Consider the following 10,986-nt stretch of genomic DNA (forward strand, 5'->3'; position numbering starts at 1 on the left):
GGACACACAAGCTTTCACCAAAATCAACAACGAAGAAAAGGAAAACTCAAAAAACCCTAAATCCTAAGATAAATAAGAATTTACCTTATTTTGGCTCTGATACCAGCTGATACAGAACTCTATGGCACAAGCCTCAAACCCACACGCACAAAGTAGATATGGAATCTAAAGATTTGATAAACTCACCTCCTATGGCACCCCACACTTAGAGAAGCTGAAACACCAATGATTGAAGGATTTAGATGAGAATCTAACAAACGCCACAACGAATAGTTGATAAGTTAGCCAAGATTCCTGGTACAATTGATGAAAGCAAATCCTCACTCTCACTCAAAGCAATACACGCCAAAGGCATAAAAAGAATTCTGAAAATTTAGATTCAAAGCTGCCTCTTACAAGTGTTTCTTATCCTTATATAGTAAGGAGAGAAAATAAAACCCTAAGACACTCTTTTTAGGTCTGACCGAACTATACACAAGATCCAAGCCCAATCACACACTAAAATAGTACATCAAATATATAAGTATTAAAACATAAGCCCAAAACATGGCCCAACACTCTAAAACTTAAAAGATAAAATATGGCCAGAATACAAGCCCAAACAAAGTTAAAATAAAATAAGTGTTTAAATAATAAAATATAGCAAACCCATCATAACAAAGCTGAATCTTCATAAAAGCCTTTCTTGATCTTCACTTTAGGCTTCACTTTAGGCTTCCCTTTATATAGTTTTAGCCCATAGGTTTGATTAGGCTCCCTAAGCCTATGATTGCAAGTGTTGTACCAAATCTACCCCATATGAGTTGAAGCACGCCCCAAACATATATGGATCATATGAATATGATTTTGAACTCCTTTTAGATCCATTTGAACAACATAAGTTTGCTCCACACCATTGTTAGAAATTTGCCCTATTGGATCCGTATCAGCTACACTCAATTTGATGTTGTTATTAAGATAAACAAACCGAAAGGCCATCAAGATTCTCCAACTATTGGGATGCAACTGGACGACCAAAAGTGTAATACCCGGCTAGACTCCGATATCGGAATTCCTACCGTCCGGTGGAATCTCGGATGTCGGAAACCTCTAGAAGGGTAAAATCATGTTTTCATAAAATGTTTTAATGTATTTTATGGTTTTAAGCAAGAAAGAAATTAAGTTTTTAATGAAAATAGCCTTGTGAGGAAGACTCAGGTTCGGCTGCCGAACCTCAGGTTCGGCCGCTGAACATGCATGCACTTCGGGTGTGCTTTAGGCCCCCGAAGGCATAAGTGAGGGAAGTCCAGGTTCGACCGCCGAACCTTATGTTCGGCCGCCGAACATGGCATGCATGCGGAGGTACGTTAGGCTCCCGAAAGTGGCCTGGCCAGCCACCTATAAAGGGGTCCCTTGTCCAAAACGGGCGAGCTTTTCTCTCCATTTTCGGCCAAGGTGAGCTCTCCGCCGTCCCTTGTTGTTTTTGAGCTTCTTCCTTTGAGTTTTCATGATTTTCACGAGTTTTCACCTTTGTTTTGAAGATATTTGAACAAAAGAGCAAGTTTGGAACTTGGAGACCCAAGGAGTGAGATCTCCCCCATCTCCGAGTTAGATCGTCTCTCCTCTCGATCTTCAAGAGGTAAGAGTAGATCCATACTTCTTTTCATGTTTTAGTTGAGTTTCATGAAGATCTTTGAGGTAGAAATGCATGTTTAGGTTATTTTGAGTTTATGAGTTTTTATGTTGAGTTTGAACAATGTATGTTGAATATGTATGTTTGATGTGTTGTAGTTGGGGTTTAAGATAGTTTGAAGTCCCTAGGAGCTTGTGTGCTTGAGTATGCATGTTGTAGAATAGGTAAATGCATGTTTGAATGAGTTGGGAGGCTTTTGTGCATGTTGGAGCTGAGTTTCTGCCCTTTGGGAAGAACTCAGGTCCCTTCGGCTGCCGAACCTGCCTGTGGAGGCCAACTTTTGGCTGCCGAACCCTGCCCCCGAAAGTGGACTTTCGGCTCTGGAAGGGAGTTTCGGCCGCCGAAGGTGCCGCCGAACATGCATGAGTTTTGTCTCTGGAGGGAACCTTCGGCCGCCGAAAGTGCCGCCGAAGGTGCATGACTTTCGGCTCTGGAGGGACTTTCGGCCACCGAACCTGCCGCCAAAAGTGCCCTGTTCAGCCTTCTTTTACATGATTTATGTGATTGTTTTATGGTGTTTTAGGGGATTTTTGGGGAGTATTTTAGAGTCATGTTCATGGATGTTTGGTCCCTCATTTGAGTCCACCTGTGTAGGTTCGGACCCGAGGAACCGAGGACCTCAGCAGTGAGATAGTTGCTTCAGAGTCATTAGAGCTTCAGCCAGAGGTGAGTAGAATAAACACTTATGTTTTAAAGCAAATAAATATAGATTTGAGCATGTTCATGCATCACGAATGCCATGTGATATTCTAGGTTGTTTGCATTAGAATTCACGAATATGTTGCATTGCATATTATATTGTTGATGTGGATGAATGTTGAGTGATCCATTAGCCCTCGTATGTTATGTCATGATATGATAATGATACGGTATGGAAGTCCAGGAAGACCCATTCTACGTCCCTGGCACTATGTAAGAGAAAGTCCAGGAAGACCCATTCTACGTCCCTGGCACTATGTAAGAGAAAGTCCAGAAAGACCCATTCTACGTCCCTGGCATTTTGGAATGTAATGTTATGTTATGTTATGTAAGAGAAAGACCAGGACCCATTCTACGTTCTGGCACTAATGGAAATGTAGAGGGCTATTGGTGACAAATTCATCCTTGATGTGATTTGTTTGTGATGTGTTGCATTTCATGAAAGCATGAAATTTTAATATAATGTTTTATATTCTGCTCACTGGGCTTTATAGCTCACCCCTCTCCCTTAACCCCCAGATTTGCAGGTACAGGGTAGACCAGGAGGTCAGCAGGAGTAGAGTTATGTTTATGTAATAGCTAGATGTGGACATGAAAATGATGTAATGTAAAAGTATAGTATAGAAATGTAATATATTGATGCTTATGAAAGTCTAGAGTGGTGCTTGACTATAGTATTGTGTTAATCCTTTTCTAGTACATGATCTTAAATGTTTAATGATGATTATTGTAAACCAAGCTTAATGTATGTTATGTTACCCCATTGGAGTATTTGATGAGGACTCCAGTGCGAGGTTTTATGTTATGATTTATGCATGCCCAGGTTAAGAATGAATGAAAGAATGAATGATTAAATGAGAAAGTTTTAAATTTTTATGTAATTGTTGATCATGTATGGGATTAAACAGGTATTCAGGATGAATGTTTGGCTTGCTACGTGTAATACCCGGCTAGACTCCGGTATCGGAATTCCTACCGTCCGGTGGAATCTCGGATGTCGAAAGCCTCTAGTAGGGTAGAAACATGTTTTCATAAAATGTTTTAATGTTTTTTTCATGGTTTTAAGTAAAGAGGAAATGAGTTTTTGAATGAAAACAACCTTGGAGGAAAACCCAGGTTCCGCCGCCGAACATGCAAGCATTTCGGGTGTGCCTTAGGCCCCCGAAGGCATAGGTTGAGGAAAGTCCAGGTTCGGCCGCCGAACCTCAAGTTCGGCCGCCGAACATGGCATGCATGCGGAGGCACGTTCGGCCCCCGAACGTGGCCTGGCCAGCCACTATAAAAGGGTCCCTTAGCCGAAAACGGGCGAGTTTTTCTCCCCATTGTCGGCCAAGGTGAGCTCTCCGCCGTTCCTCACCAATCCTTGAGTTTTTCCTTCAAATCTTTCAAGATTTTTACAAGTTTTTACTTTGTTTTGAAGATTTTCGAGTTTAAAGCAAGTTTTGGAGCTTTGAGGTTCAAGAACTCAAAAATCTCCCTCCTCCGAGTTAAGGACGTCTCTCTCTCGATCTTCAAGAGGTAAGAGCCGATCTTAAGCTCATTTCATGTTTAAAGTAAGTTTTATGCAAGATCTATGGGATAGAATGCATGTTTAGCTCATAGTTAGGTTTTTGAGTTTATGTTGTGTTTTTGAGCAATGTGTTGTTGTTGTGTGTTGTAGTTGGGGTTTAAGTTAGTTTGAAGCCCCTAGGAGCCAATGTATATATATTTGCATGATTTGATTGAGTTATATGCATGTTGGAAGTTTTGGAGGCAAAAATACATAGAAGAGCTGAGTTTCTGCCATTCTGGGAGAAACCAGGTTCGGCAGCCGAAGGAACTTTCGGCCGCCGAACCCTCTTGTGGAGGCAGCATTCGGCTGCCGAAGCTTACCCCCGAAAGAGGACTTTCGCCTCTGTCTGGGAGTTTCGGCCGCCGAAAGTGCCGTCGAACATGCATGAGTTTCGCCTCTGTCTGGGAGTTTCGGCCGCCGAAGGTGCCGCCGAACCTGCCTGACTTTCGGCTCTGGAGCGACTTTCGGCCGCCGAACCTGCCGCCGAAAGTGCCCTGTCCAGCCTTCTTTTACATGTTTTGCATGATTGTTTCATGATGTTTCAGGGGGGTTTTTGAGGAGTAGTTTAGAGTTATGTTCATGTTTGGTTGGTCCCTCATTTGAGTCCACCTGTGTAGGTTCGGACCCGAGGAACCGAGGACCCCAGCAGTGAGTTCAGCTGCTTCTGAGTCAGTAGAGCTTCAGCTAGAGGTGAGTAGGATAACTCTTATGCTTTTAAATAATAAACCCGTTTTAGCATGATTTACGCATCATGAATGCCATGAGATATTTAGGTTGTTTGCATTAGAAATTCACGAATATGTTGCATTGCATAATATGTTGATGATGTGGATGAATGTTGAATGATCCTTTAGTCCTCGTATGTTATGATATGATGATGATACGGCACGAAAGACTAGTGAGGCCCATTCTACGCCCCTGGCACTATGTAAGAGAAAGACCAGTGAGGCCCATTCTACGCCCCTGGCATTATGGAATGTTATGTCATGCTATGTTATGATTATGTAAGAGAAAGACCAGTGAGGCCCATTCTACGCCCCTGGCACAGTTGGAACATGTAGAGGACTATTGGTGACAAATTCATCCTTGATATGATTAGCTGTGATGTGATTAGCTGTGATGTGATGCATTTCATGTTATCATATGTTTCAAATGTTTTATTATTCTGCTCACTGGGCTCTAGTAGCTCACCCCTTTTCCCTAATCCCCCAGGATTTCAGGTACGGACTAGACAGAGAAGTCAAGAAGAGTAAAGTCTTGTAATTGTAATAGTTAGAAAGTGGACATGATAAATTGTAAGATGATGTATAATTGAATAGTTATGTTATGTATAATGATATTGAGGATTAGAAGTTGTGCTTGACCCTAGAGATGTTGTAATCCCTTTTTGTTGCATGATCTTAATGTTTATGGATGACTATGTTAGCCAACTCAACACATGTTTTGCCACCCATTGGGGGCATTGATGAGATCCCATAGAGGGGTCAAGTTTATGATTATGTATATGTTCAGTGCATGCGCAGGTTGAGTTTGGCGTATGATAGAATGTATGAAAGAAAAGTTTTAATTTTTATGTATGTTGTTGATCATGTATGGGATTAAGCAGGTTCACAGGATGTATGTTTGGCTTGCTACGGGTCCCGGCGGCCTTAAGTCGACCCGGATCCTAGCGCCGGTAGCGGTCCGATTTTCGGGTCGTTACAGAATGGTATCAGAGCCCTAGGTTCATATGGTCGGACCTAGAGTGTCGGGCTCATAGAGGTTATAGAAGGTCAAGCACAATAGGAAGATCATGTCCACTAGGATAGGATGTGGAGTCCTGTCTTGCTTGATGATGTGAAATGCCATGATTATATGCATGTGCATTAATGATATGTGATGTATGTGATGAGGGTTCATGTGTGCCCACATGAACCATATGATGCTAATGTTTGCTTGTTATGTGCTGCCTTTCAGAAAACAGGATGAGAGGAACTCGTCGATCTGCATGATTGACTGGAGTGCCACCTGAGGATGAGGGCATGAGTGCCCGTCCTCCTACATTGCCTAGGGCAATGTCTAGTAGGTCTAACAGAGAAAGAGCAGTAAGAGACCCTAGAAGGTCTTTGGATCTGGGTAGAAGCAGATCAGTCAGAGGAACAGTTCAGGGAGGAGCGTCAGAGGACATGGGGGATGATATGGATGTAGAGCAGAGGAGGGATGGCAGTTTGGGAGTTAGCATGTCAGAAGAAGGAATGGGAGAGTCCCAAGGAGGCACTCAGGCCTCGGGATTTGTTCAGCCACCCCACTACCCACACTTCTCACAAAATCCCGGGTATTCGATGGGAGGTACATCAGATTACCCTAGCTTCACCCCTTATCCCACACAGATGCCATACCCACCCTACTACCCACCATATTCACAATACCCAATGTATCCACCCCCACCTTACTATCCAAATCCAGCAAACCCTACCTCAGAAAATGTTGCACCACCTCCACCACCTACAGAACCAGCAGCCCCAGTTGCTCAACCTCCTAGACCTAGCTCAGCCAGTGGGAGCAAGGTCAAGATGACCGACTACATGAAGTTGGGTGCTCCCCAGTATGAAAAAGGGGATGACCCGTTTGTGTATCTTGAGAGGGTTAAGGTGATCACAGATGAGATTGGGGCTGATGATAGTAGAGCCATTCAGATGGCCGGGTTCACACTTAAGTGCAAGAAGGCACGAGAGTGGTTCAAGAATTATGTGAACCCGAGGGTGGACAGCATGTCTTGGGAAGAGTTTGCAAACGAGTTTGCAGGGTGGGCTTTCCCAGATAGTTCAAGGGAGCTGAAGATGATAGAGTTTGAGCAGTTGAGGCAGACTGATGAGATGAGTGTAGAGGAGTTCACAGACAGATTCTTGGAGCTGTTGCCTTTTGCAGGGCAAAACCTTGACACAGACCAGAAAAGGTCAAGGAGGTATATCATGAAACTCCACTCCAGATATTCCTCCTTGATCCAGTCAGCAGATAGGGAGAGCTTCCATGCCATAGTGGATATGGCCCGGAAAATGGAGGCCAGTGCCATCGTTCAGGGGACAGTTAAGCAGTCAGTGGTACAGCCTTCTGGTTCTAAGACCCCAGGCTCTTCTTCTTTTATTGCAACAGCTTCAGGCAGCAAGAGGTGGAGCAGTACCACCAAGAATTCGAGGAAGAATAAGTTTTGGAACAAGGTCAAGTCCAGTCTGGGACTGGGGAGTGGCGCGAGTTCTGGTGCGGATAATGCAGTATGCAAGAAGTGTGGGAGACCGCACAAGGGAGTATGTCTGGTTGGGACGACAGCCTGCTTCAGGTGTGGGCAGGAGGGACACATGGCTTGGGAGTGTCCTAGGGCAGCTTTTGGAGCACAGTCTCAGCAGACGGCTTCAGGTAGTGTAGCACAGCCAGCAGCTCCAGCCACGACTCAGGCCAGTGGCAGAGGCAGAGGGAGAGGGTCAGCCTCTTCTTCAGCGGGTTTCAGAGGTGAAGGTCCATCAGCTCCAGCACGGATCTTCACAATGACTCAGCAGGAGGCAGATGCATCTAACACCGTGGTGGCAGGTAACTTAGTCATTGGTTGTTCAGATGTGTATGCCTTAATGGACCCTGGTGCATCTCATTCTTTTATTGCTCCGAGAGCCGTTCAGAGGGTAGGGTTGATGATCTCTGGGTTAGAGTGTCCTCTCTGGGTCAGTGGACCCAAGTATGATCCATCAGTGGCAGAGTCAGTCTGCCAGTGTAGTCCTGTGTTTGTTGAGGGAAGATGCTTGTCCGCCGACCTTGTGGTTCTAGACTTGACAGATTTTGACGTCATTCTAGGGATGGACTGGTTATTTACCCATGGTGCTACCTTGGACTGCAGAGACAAGGTAGTCAAGTTCAGAGGTCAGGATGGGTCAGAGGTTGTCTTCAGGGGAGACAGGAGGGGTACACCTAGAGGTCTGATATCAGCTCTTCAGGCTCGTAGGTTGCTTAGGAAGGGATGTCAGGGGTATTTGGCTCATGTGAGAGAGCTTAGCAGTCAGGTTAGAGAACCCGCCTCGGTGCCAGTGGTTAGAGAGTTCCTAGACGTCTTCCCAGACGAGCTGCCAGGTTTACCACTTGCTAGGGAGATAGAGTTCGAGATAGAATTGATGCCTGGAACCCGACCGATCTCTATCCCTCCCTACAGGATGGCTCCAGCCGAGTTGAAAGAATTGAAAGAACAGTTGCAAGAGCTAGTAGAAAAGGGCTTCATCCGACCTAGCACTTCACCTTGGGGTGCACCAGTTTTGTTTGTGAGAAAGAAGGATGGATCCCTTAGACTTTGTATCGACTACAGGCAGTTGAACAAAGTCACTACTAAGAATAAGTACCCATTGCCAAGGATCGACGATCTATTTGACCAGCTAGCTGGAGCAGGTTGTTTCTCCAAAATAGATCTGAGATCGGGGTACCATCAGTTGAGGATCAGAGAAGATGATGTGCCAAAGACAGCTTTCAGGACCAGATATGGGCATTTTGAGTTCCTTGTAATGCCGTTCGGGTTAACCAACGCCCCTGCAGCATTCATGGATCTTATGAACAGAGTGTTTAGCCAGTACCTGGATCACTTCGTTATTGTCTTCATAGATGATATCTTAGTGTATTCCAGGAATGCAGAGGAGCATGCCCATCATCTGCGGTTGGTTTTGCAGACCTTGAGGGAACATGGCTTGTATGCCAAGTTCTCTAAGTGTGAGTTCTGGCTGAGGAGCATTTCGTTCTTGGGGCATGTAGTGTCAGAAAATGGAATAGAGGTGGACCCCAAGAAGACAGAAACTGTGGCTAACTGGCCTAGACCCACTTCAGTGACGGAGATCAGGAGTTTCTTGGGTTTGGCAGGTTACTACAGGAGGTTCGTTCAGGACTTCTCGAAAATAGCAGCTCCTCTGACCAGGTTGACCAAGAAGAATCAGAAGTTTGTGTGGACCGACCAGTGCGAAGAGAGTTTTGAAGAGCTTAAGAAGAGGTTGACTTCAGCACCAGTGTTAGCTCTGCCATCTAGTGATGAGGACTTTACAGTCTTTTGTGATGCGTCCCGTGTGGGACTGGGTTGTATACTAATGCAGAATGAGAGGGTGATTGCTTATGCTTCCAGGCAGCTGAAGAAGCATGAGTTGAATTACCCCACACATGACCTAGAGATGGCAGCAGTAATCTTTGCGCTCAAGATGTGGAGGCACTACCTCTATGGGGTAAAATGTGAGATCTTTACAGATCATAAGAGCCTGCAACACATCCTGAGTCAAAGAGATTTGAACTTGAGACAGAGGAGATGGGTAGAACTGCTGAATGATTATGATTGCAAGATTCAGTATCATCCGGGTAAGGCGAATGTTGTGGCAGACGCCCTAAGCCGGAAGTCACTAGGCAGTTTATCCCATATATCGGCAGAGAGGAGGCCAGTGGTGAAGGAGTTTTACAAGCTCGTTGAGGAAGGTCTACAGTTGGAGTTGTCTGGTACAGGTGCTTTGGTAGCCCAGATGAGAATGGCACCCGTGTTTCTGGAGCAGGTGGCTCAGAAACAGCATGAGGACCCAGAGTTAGTGAAGATTGCCAAGACTGTTCAGTCAGGCAAAGATAGTGAGTTCAGATTCGACAGCAAAGGGATCCTCCGCTATGGGATCCTCCGCTATGGGAGTCGATTGTGTGTACCAGATGACATAGGGCTAAAAGGAGACATTATGAGGGAGGCTCATAATGCAAGATACAGCGTTCACCCCGGAGCCACCAAGATGTATCAAGATTTGAAGAAAGTTTATTAGTGGCCAGCGATGAAGAAAGAAGTGGCACAGTTTGTGTCAGCCTGCGAAGTGTGTCAGAGGGTGAAGCTGGAACATCAGAAGCCGGCTGGAATGCTTAACCCGCTACCTATTCCAGAGTGGAAATGGGAGAATATAGCTATGGACTTCGTAGTGGGGTTACTGGCGACGTCCAACAGATTGGACTCCATATGGGTGATTGTGGACAGACTCACCAAATCTGCTCACTTCATCCCTGTCAGGAGTGGCTATTCTGTGGACAAGTTGGCGCAGGTGTATGTTGATGAGATCGTCAGGCTGCATGGGGTTCCTGTTTCAATAGTGTCTGATAGAGGGCCCCAGTTCACCTCCAGATTTTGGCGGAGTCTGCAGAATGCCATGGATACTAGGTTGGATTTCAGTTTTGCCTTCCACCCCCAGACTGATGGACAGTCAGAAAGGACCATCCAGACTATCGAGGATATGCTCAGAATGTGTGTGCTGGACTTTGGCGGTTCTTGGAGGCAACATCTACCTTTGGTGGAGTTTGCCTACAATAACAGCCATCATGCTAGCATCGGGATGGCTCCATATGAAGCTTTATATGGAAGGAAGTGCAGGTCACCTGTTTGTTGGGAAGAAGTTGGAGAAAAGGCCTTGGCAGGGCCTGAGCTAGTAGAGATTACCAGCAGGGTGGTACCCATAATCAGAGAAAGAATCAAGACTGCTGCAAGCAGACAGAAGAGTTATGCAGACATCCGCAGACGGCAGGTAGAGTTTCAGGAGGGGGATCTGGTATTGCTCAAGGTGTCTCCAATGAAAGGAGTGGTTCGCTTTGGGAAGAAAGGTAAACTAGCCCCACGATACATCGGACCCTTTGAAGTCTTGCAAAAGATTGGGAATGTGTCGTACAAGCTGGATTTACCTGCTTCAATGGAAAGAATCCATCCGGTTTTCCATGTTTCCATGTTGAGGAAGTTTGTGTCAGATCCGAGCAAGGTTCTTAGTGAGCCTGATGTGGAGATCCAAGAGGATCTCACCTATGTTGAGCAGCCAGTACGGATCATAGACACCCAGATCAGAAAGCTAAGAAACAAGGAAATCCCGATGGTGAAAGTCTTGTGGAACCACCACAATATGGAAGAGTGCACTTGGGAGACACGGGAGTCCATGCTCCAGCAATACCCTTATATTTTCTAAGGTTAGTTCCTTGTGAGTTTTATGTGCTTTGTATGTATGTTATGTGTATGCCATGCTATGTGCTAGTTGAGAAACATTCGGGGACGAATGTTCTTAAG

Source organism: Manihot esculenta, chromosome 5, assembly GCF_001659605.2.
Source record: "Manihot esculenta cultivar AM560-2 chromosome 5, M.esculenta_v8, whole genome shotgun sequence".
NCBI classification, from domain to species: Eukaryota; Viridiplantae; Streptophyta; class Magnoliopsida; order Malpighiales; family Euphorbiaceae; genus Manihot; species Manihot esculenta.